The sequence below is a fragment of the Vulpes vulpes genome, chromosome 2 (genome assembly GCF_048418805.1).
Source record: "Vulpes vulpes isolate BD-2025 chromosome 2, VulVul3, whole genome shotgun sequence".
NCBI classification, from domain to species: domain Eukaryota; kingdom Metazoa; phylum Chordata; class Mammalia; order Carnivora; family Canidae; genus Vulpes; species Vulpes vulpes.
Window position 1 is genome coordinate 109,277,153 of NC_132781.1, and position 8,454 is coordinate 109,285,606.

Genomic DNA, 8,454 nt, shown 5'->3' on the forward strand with positions numbered 1-8,454 from the left:
TGACTACGTTCTTACAATGGTTGAAAAGGGAAGGGTCTAACAAGCAGCCCACAAGTATTAGATTGAATCATATGAAGTTGCTATTTGTATAGGCCGAAATAGCTGAATATCAGTAATTTTATATGGCTAACCAAATGTTCCTGAAATAGAATTAATAAATAGTCATGGGGACAAAAAATCCTTAAAATGAAATTATGGTTTAAGTATGATTTTACTACATGTTAATACAGAAATGTTTTTTCCTTAGAAGACACCTCTAAAATCACAATAGGAGGGGCGCCTGGGTGGCCCAGTCTGTTAAGCATCCAACTTTTTAAAAAAATACTTTATTTTATTTATTTATGAGAGACACACAGAGAGAGAGGCAGAGACATAGGCAGAGGGAGAAGCGGGCTCCCCAGGGGAAGCCCAATGAGGGACTCGATCCCAGGACCCTGGGATCACGACCTGAGCCAAAGGCAGACACTCAACCCTGAGCCACCCAGGTGCCCCTAGAATAACGCTTTTTAAAACTCTTCTTGCACCATCTCTTTGACATTTGACATTTTCAATGCCATGCCCTTGCTTGCACCATCTTATCTCCTATTTCTATCCTCCCTTCCTCGACCCTGAACATCTTGTTCAATGTCAAGCTACTCCCTGTGTATACAAAAGTCTACTTCACAGTGAAGCCAGAACATAAGACCTGCTGTCATAACCCAACCGACAAGCCTTCCATGGTTAATGCCCCCAGATACAAGGCTAAGCTCCTCAGCGTTCAAACCACAGCCACAATGGTACCACTCTGATTTTCCAGTATCTTGCCCCTGTTGACCCAGCTCCAACGTTACATTCTCCCTTAGATGTTCTGATGTTCTGAAGGAAAAGAATATCTCTGTCTTCTCCTCCCAAAAGAGAGCAATGGGCCTCTGCTATGAACATTTACTCTATCTCCTTCATGAGACCATGAATTTCTCAAAGGCAAGGACCACACCTTATCCATCTCTACATTCCTTTGTACCCACCATGGTAGGAACTTAAATGCTCACTAAAGCTCTTCAAATCCTCTGAATCTTTCCAGAAAAAAACCCAAGTGCACCAGTTTGTTAGGAAGCAATCGACCAAACTCAGCTGGGTAGTCCAGTGCAAAAGAGCACAAGCATCATTTTTCTCCCCACAAGACAGTGTAAACTGTGCAACACAAACTATTTTAAGTACACTCACAGATTTAGGTGTGTAAAAGAAAGCTGGTGTGAATCCTTAATTTGTAATCCTCAGTTTCAAGGTCTGAGTGGCCTGAGAAGTCATTTAGTCCTACTCCAACTTTCACAGACCAGGAAACCAGGTTCTAGAAACACGAAGTGGTGAACCCGATGAAACATGGGGCAGCCTCCCTCACCTCCCAGCTGAGGGCTGCTCTTTTTCCTTATGCCAGGCTCTACTAATCTGTTAATTAAAAAAAAAAAAAAGGTATCTGCAGACATCAAAAAGAGAAGCATATACAGACTGGTATGTTTGTATTCCCAATGACTGGCTCAGTGCAAAAGTGCAATGCAGGTGGCCAATCTACAAATATTGCTGAATGAACAAAGGAACAACCCAGGCCTTTGGAACAATAACTAACATAGGAAGAATATTAAATATTTTAAAGCACTAGTCAGACAATTAGTTTCCTAGGAGGAGCAGCAGAAGCCTGAAAAAGAAAGCAGGGGAAAAACCCCCAAAACAACAGAATGAAGGTTTGAAAAGGAACATCGTATACAAACCAAGCCCTATAAAAATAACTACTCTCACTCCCATGCAGGATTTTGGCAACATACACACTAACACAGAAGAGAATCGAGTCCTTGAATAGATATTTCTCCAAAGAAGCCCTCTCAGTGGCTAACAAGCACTTGAAACGATGTTCAACATGATTAGTCATGGGGGAAACCCTAATCAAAACCACAGTGAGATACCACTTCATGCTCACTAGGATGGCAATTTAAACGCACACACGCATGCGTACAGACAATAACAAGTGTTGGCGGATGTGGAGAAGCTGGAACCCTCTACACATGGCTGGCGAGAATGTAAAATAGTGCAGCTGCTCTGGCAAACAGTCTGGTGATTCCTTGGTGGGTTATATATAGCATTGCTGTGTTACTCAGGAATTCTGCTCTTAGGTACAGACCCCCAAATTTATTTTTTTATTTTTTATGTTTTTTCAAAGATTTTATTTATTTATTCATGAGAGACACACAGAGAGAGGCAGAGACACAGGCAGAGGGAGAAGCAGGCTCCATGCAGGGAGCCCAACGGGGGACTCGATCCTGGGTCTCTAGGATCACTCCCTGGGCCGAAGGCAGGCGCCAAACCGCTGAGCCACCCGGGCCTCCCTAAGACCCCAAAATTTAAAACAAGTGTTCAAACAAAAACCTGTACATGGATGTTCATAGCAGCACTACTCACAACAGCCGAAAGGTAGAAACAACACAAATGTCTATGAACTGATAAATGGGTACGCAAATTGTGGTCTATTGAGGAAATATTATTCAGGGACTTTAAAAAAGGGATTGAGCTGTGGCTCCATCGGGTGAAGCGTCTGCCTTCTGCTCAGGTCATGATCTTAGGGTCCTGGGATCGAACCCCGCATCAGGCTCCCTGCTCAGGGGCGTCTGCACCCCCCTGCCCCCACTTGTGCTCTCTCTCTCTGTCTCAAATAAATAAAGTATTTTAAAACAAATAAATAAAAAGCGATGAAATACTGATGCATGCTATCACATGGATGAATCCTTAAAAAAAAGATTTTATTTATTTGAGAGAAAGAGAGAAAGCACAAATAGCGAGGAGGAGTAGAGGGAGAGGGAGAAGCAGGCCCCCCTTCCCCCACCCCATCTGGGGTCATGACCTGAGCTGAAGGCAGAGGCTCAAGCAACTGGGCCACCCAGGCACCCGCAGATGAATCCTGAGAGCACTGCTAAGTGAAAGAAGCCAGTCACCATACTGTATGATTCAATTTATATGCAATACCCAGAACAGAGAAATCCATAGAAAAAGAAAGCAGATTAGTGGTTGCCAGAGGCTGGAGTAGGAGGCTGGAGTCGAGGAAATGGAGAGTGACTCCTTAATGGGAATGGGGTTTCCCTTCAGGGTGATGAAAAACTTCTGGAACCAGATAGTGGTGATGGTTGCACAACATTGTGAATGTCCTTTTTCCTTTTTTTTTTTTTTTAAACACTTTAAATATGTGCAGTTTACTGAATGTCAATTATACTCCAGTAAAGACTTAAAAGAAAATAAAAGTGATAGGAAAAAAAAAAAAATCAAGCCAAGATCCACAACAGCAACAATGAAAGGACCGCTTCTGGCTATATTAGATCAGGCAAAAGAGATTAAATAGATGAAAGTATGTAATAGTAAAAAGTTCAATTCCTATTAGGCCCTGTGTAGCTACCAACATAAATTTACAAATGCGCACTGTTACGTATTCACTTACAAAGTTTCAATACACAGAGTCTCAGAATATTTTCTAGCTCAAAATACAAGGAGAGAGTGACAAATCCCCCATGATAATGTTATGTTTCCATATACAGATCTTCCTTGATTTATCTCATAGGGTGTCATCCCGATGAATCCATATTAGGTTGAAAACGCATTTCATACACATAACCTATCTAGCCTACCTTAAATGTACCCACAACACTCATATTAGCCTACGGTTGGGCAAAATCCTCTAATCCAGCGGGATGGGTGCAGGATGGGTGTCGGGACGGGTGGTCCCTCGTGGTCGCTGGCGGCCTGGAAGCTGTGGCTCACTGCCCAGCATCGAGAGAGGACTGAACCAGGACAAGATCTAACTTCAAAATCCTCAGGACAGTTTCTACTGAATGCCTATCACTTTCTCGCACCACTGGAAAGTCTACACATCAAGTGGGGGACCATCTGTACCTCTCTCAATTATTGGCCTGTTAAGCAGACACAAAGTTAGTGAAGAGTAATTCAATTAGTAAGGGTCATGGAATGGATATCTGCGGACCTCTACAGGAAAAAAAAAAAAAATTAAAGCCTTCTCTAACACATAGGATGTGAATGTAGTTAATGCCACTGACATCCACTTAAAATGACAACTTTGAAGTTACATATGTTTTGCTCCGATTTAAAAAAAGATTCGAGTCTTCTCACTGCTAGCTCTTTAGAAATATCCAGCCTGAAGATCTGCATTCATAAGGCGCTATCACAGCTCTCTCCAACAAGGTGGAATGTTCTGCTCTCCACATTCCTCTGCCGCCAATCCTGACTGCATGGATTGTAAACCCAGCACCTACTTTCTTAAAATAGGTTTCAATACTGGTGCTGCGAGCCTGGGAGGGGGTGGGGTGGGGGGTGGGGACAAGGGCATTCATTGAGAGGCACAGCCTCCCGCTGGCTCTCCACGGACAGGGGCTACCAGCAGTGATTCCACTCTACTGACCCTGCTGTGCCAGAGCCTCTGTGGACAGAGGCTTCTCTGCAAGGGCCAGCAGAGTCCCTCGAAGATTCAAGAGGGACGGATGAGCTGCGGTGCAGCAGGGCCAGGGCGGCGGACTCATCCTCCCGAGAGCACGCAGGCAGCTACGAAGCCGATGGAAACTGAAATGCAATGCTGCCCTTGAGCAAAGCAAAGAGCTCAAGTTCTGGGATGCTCCTAGGATTCCCTGGCACCTACCCCTGAGTGGCCTCCGTGCCCCTGGCGGCTGTCCCACAATCATGTAGATAAGAGGCACCTGAACTTCTCTTCCAGAGGCTCCCCTGTTCTTAGCTCGGCTCCACCCAAACCTTTCACCTTGCTCCCTTTAGGCTGCAAGGCTCCACTCTACCTCGAGTAGTTAGTTATTTGAGATGATCTTTAGAATCAACACAGGGTGCCAACTACAGACTCCTTAGGTGTCTGAGAACTTTGGAACCGGGGCCAGGTGTGTCTTCAGCTCCCATTGAAAGCTCACTTGATCTGCTTTTAATCAGTTTGGGCCATATGGCTGTTATCTAGATACGTCTGTGTGCCCAAAGATGAACTCAGTACTCGGCATGGTGAAGGTGGGGAGTCTCCAAAACCCCTGCATGAAGTAACCAGCACTCCGTGCCCGCACTAACGTAGGCAAGGGGGGACGTCACGGGGCCTGACACACCCACATCTTCTCAAGAGCAGGTCTCTCATCTTCCCAACCTTCTCAAAATGATTACTAGCCAATGTTGCTCTGATTTTGAGTAACACAGAAAATGTGTTACTTTTAGATGATCAGCATCCAAAATTTTCAAAGAAAAGCTCATTTGAAACGCTGCTACCAAGGAATCTACCCAGTCACTTAAAAGTGCCTATTATTGGCCTGGGCAAGAAAACGCACCAGATTCCATACATACACCGTCAAGTTTGGCAGGAGAGATTTTAGACAACTTCCGTCCTTCCCACCCAATCCCAAGTAAACAGGGCATTTGTTTGTATTTCCACATTGGCCTCATGAAAGAAAATACCTCCTCCACCTAGAAAAACAATCTCTAACATTCAGGCATGGAATTTGAGGGCTAACTTTTTAGTGCATGGGTCCCAAGTATGCTGTGCTAAAGAAAGAAAGAAAGAAAGAAAGAAAGAAAGAAAGAAAGAAAGAAAGAAAGAAGAAAGAAAGAAAGAAGAAAGAAAGAAAGAAAGAAAGAAAGAAAGAAAGAAAGAAAGAAAGAAAGAAACGTGTCTTTAATAGACCTTTCTCCCGTGAGCATCTTTCTCAAGTTTACACTGACACCTGGCTTGGTGTTTCTGTATCTTTCAGAAATACAGATTTAAAGAAAAGAAAAAAAAAAGTTCTCCATTAAAATTGGAACCAGAAGGACTTTTCTCCCTGCAACAGATCTGAACGTTTGTTTTACTCTCTTTGGAAGGGTGGTCGGGAGGGGGAGAGGCACCAAAAAAAATTACTTTCCTTTGCTCACTGCTAAGTTTTGTACTCTATACCAACCATCCTGCCTGGCAAAGAGTTAAGAATTTTCTGAGGTTAGTTCCTGCGGTTTAAAAAAAAAAAAAAAAAAAAAGTGCGATGCTTAAATTTAGACTCCGTAAAACAATACTGGGAAACTTTCAAAGCCTTGGAGAAATACTGGAATTTATCGTATTGCCTTTTGTTAAACTGCATCGCACGGGCCACTGTTTCTTCTCCCTTTTAAATCCCCCCCGGCCCCCGACTCGCTCCCGGCGGGTCCTGGGTCCCACCTGATCCGGCTACCTGCCGTGGTCGGGGGTGGGGCCGAAACTCCAGGGGTCACCTTGCACGGGACGCGAGTGTAACAGGTGGCTTAGGACAGGCCCCCCCCCCCCCCCCCCCCCCGCAGCGCGCGGCGCGGACTCCGGGACCCGAGGGCCGCGGCGGCGACGCGGGCGACGAGTCTCCGCCGACTCCGGGGAGGGGCCGCGCGCCCGGGGAAGGTGTGGGGGGCACGGGGCACCCCGCAAGCCCCTGCGCCCGGAGTCACACACGCACCTCGGACCACCTCTCACCCCGCAGCAGGCCAACCTCCCAGCCAAAAGCGCCGCGGCCCCCCCACGCCCTCCCCGACCTGGGCGCACGCGAACCCCCGAACCCCCTAAGGAGGCGCCGGGCTCCCCGCGGGTGAAGGGAGGTCGCCGGCCGGAGACCGTCCCCGGCGCGGAGCGTCTTGCCTGAGCTCCGGGAGGCCGGGGGCGCGGCGGGGGAGCGAGGGGCGCGCAGCCGGGGCCGCCGCAGGCAGAGGGGCGCCCTCGGGGTCCGCCCGCCCAGCCCGAGCCCGAGCCCGAGCCCGAGCCCGAGCCTCCGTCCGCTGCAGACGCGGGCGCTCACCGACGTGCCAGGCGAGGCCCCGCTGCCAGGGCGCCCGCCCGCCGCTCCGACCCCGTCGGGGACCCGAGGGTCCCTACTCACCCGGAAGGAGCCCCCGCCGCGCCCCGGGGGCCGCAGGTGCCCACGCGCAGTGCGCGACCCGGAGCCCTCGCGCCGCCTGCTGCCCGGGCCGCCCGCGCGCTCATGCCCGCCGCCGCGCTCACCCCGCCCGCCGCGCGCTCACCCCCGCCCGCGCGCTCACCCCGGTCCGCCGCGCGCTCACCCCCGCCCGCCGCGCGCTCACCCCCGCCCGCCGCGCGCTCACCTCGGTCCGCCGCGCGCTCACCCCCCGCCCGCCGCGCGCTCACCCCGGTCCGCCGCGCGCTCACCCCCCGCCCGCCGCGCGCTCACCCCCGCCCGCGCGCTCACCTCGGTCCGCCGCGCGCTCACCTCGGTCCGCCGCGCGCTCACCCCCGCCCGCGCGCCCTCCTCCCCCACTCGCCGCGCTCCCGCTTCTGCGCGCTCACACCCGCCCGCGCGCTCACCTCGGTCCGCCGCGCGCTCACCTCGGTCCGCCGCGCGCTCACCCCCGCCCGCCGCGCGCTCACCCCCGCCCGCGCGCCCTCCTCCCCCACTCGCCGCGCTCCCGCTTCTGCGCGCTCACACCCGCCCGCGCGCTACCCCCCACCCCGGGCTCAGCCCCCTAAAAAGCACAGCGCGTGCCCCGGGCATGTAAAGGGACAGGCCGGGGATCCCCGGGTGGCGCAGGGGTTTTAGCGCCTGCCTTTGGCCCTGGGCGTGATCCTGGAGACCCTGGATCGAGTCCCACGTCGGGCTCCTGGTGCATGGAGCCTGCTTCTCCCTCTGCCTGTGTCTCTCATGAATAACTAAACTAAACTAAAGATAAAGGGACAGGCCCGCCCCGCCGCCGCCTGGCCAGGCCCGCGGGCCGAGCCCCCCGCGCGCGGCGGAGCCCCAGGGTGAGCGTCTGCAGCTCGGCGGGAGGCGGGGCTCGTGCCCCCAGCAGCCCCCGGGGGCCCTCAGCTTTGACGGGTTATTTCATGTCGAGTGATGCGAACCCCGAGGACGGACGGAATTGGCCTCGCAGAAGGCCTTTCACAGGCCCACGACTTCACGGAGCCCGCGGCCCGAGCCCGGGAGCGAAACTCCAGGAGAAAAGCTCCTGCCGCTCCTGCCGCTCCTGCCAGCCGAGCGCCTGCTGGTCGCGCTGGAAATGCCGAGCGGGGTTGTTGGAAGCCGCCGGGCGGAGCGGGAGCGGAGCGGGAGCCGCTGGTAGGGGAGGAGGGAGGAGCCCGCGGTCACGGGGCTTGGGGGGACTCGGCTGGCAGGCATCGCAACGCCTGAACCCCAGCGTGCGTGTGTCTGCGTCCCCCCAACGTGCCATGTGCCGTGTGTCCCCCCAACGTGCATGGGCCGTGTGTCCCCCCAACGTGCATGTGCCGTGTGACCCCCAACGTGCATGTGCGGTGTGTCCCCCCAACGTGCATGGGCGGTGTGTCCCCCCAACGTGCCATGTGCCGTGTGTCCCCAACGTGCATGGGCCGTGTGTCCCCCCAACGTGCATGGGCCGTGTGTCCCCCCAACGTGCATGTGCGGTGTGTCCCCCCAACGTGCCATGTGCCGTGTGTCCCCAACGTGCATGGGCCGTGTG

At 52.5% G+C, this 8,454-nt stretch overlaps 1 protein-coding gene across 2 annotated transcripts in view; it reads right to left on the reverse strand.

Moving 5' to 3' along the window:
* The window catches only part of PROSER2 (proline and serine rich 2), a 40,932-nt gene extending 32,945 nt beyond the window's left edge, over positions 1-7,987 (reverse strand). The window contains exon 1 of one of the 2 annotated variants that reach the window (XM_072749531.1): positions 7,862-7,987. The gene's annotated coding sequence lies outside the window, so the exon portion shown is untranslated. Of the gene's footprint in view, positions 1-6,884; positions 7,036-7,861 lie in introns of those variants that run through there. The other variant, XM_072749529.1, reaches the window with a different exon arrangement.
* Between the last annotated feature and the right edge of the window lie 467 nt (positions 7,988-8,454).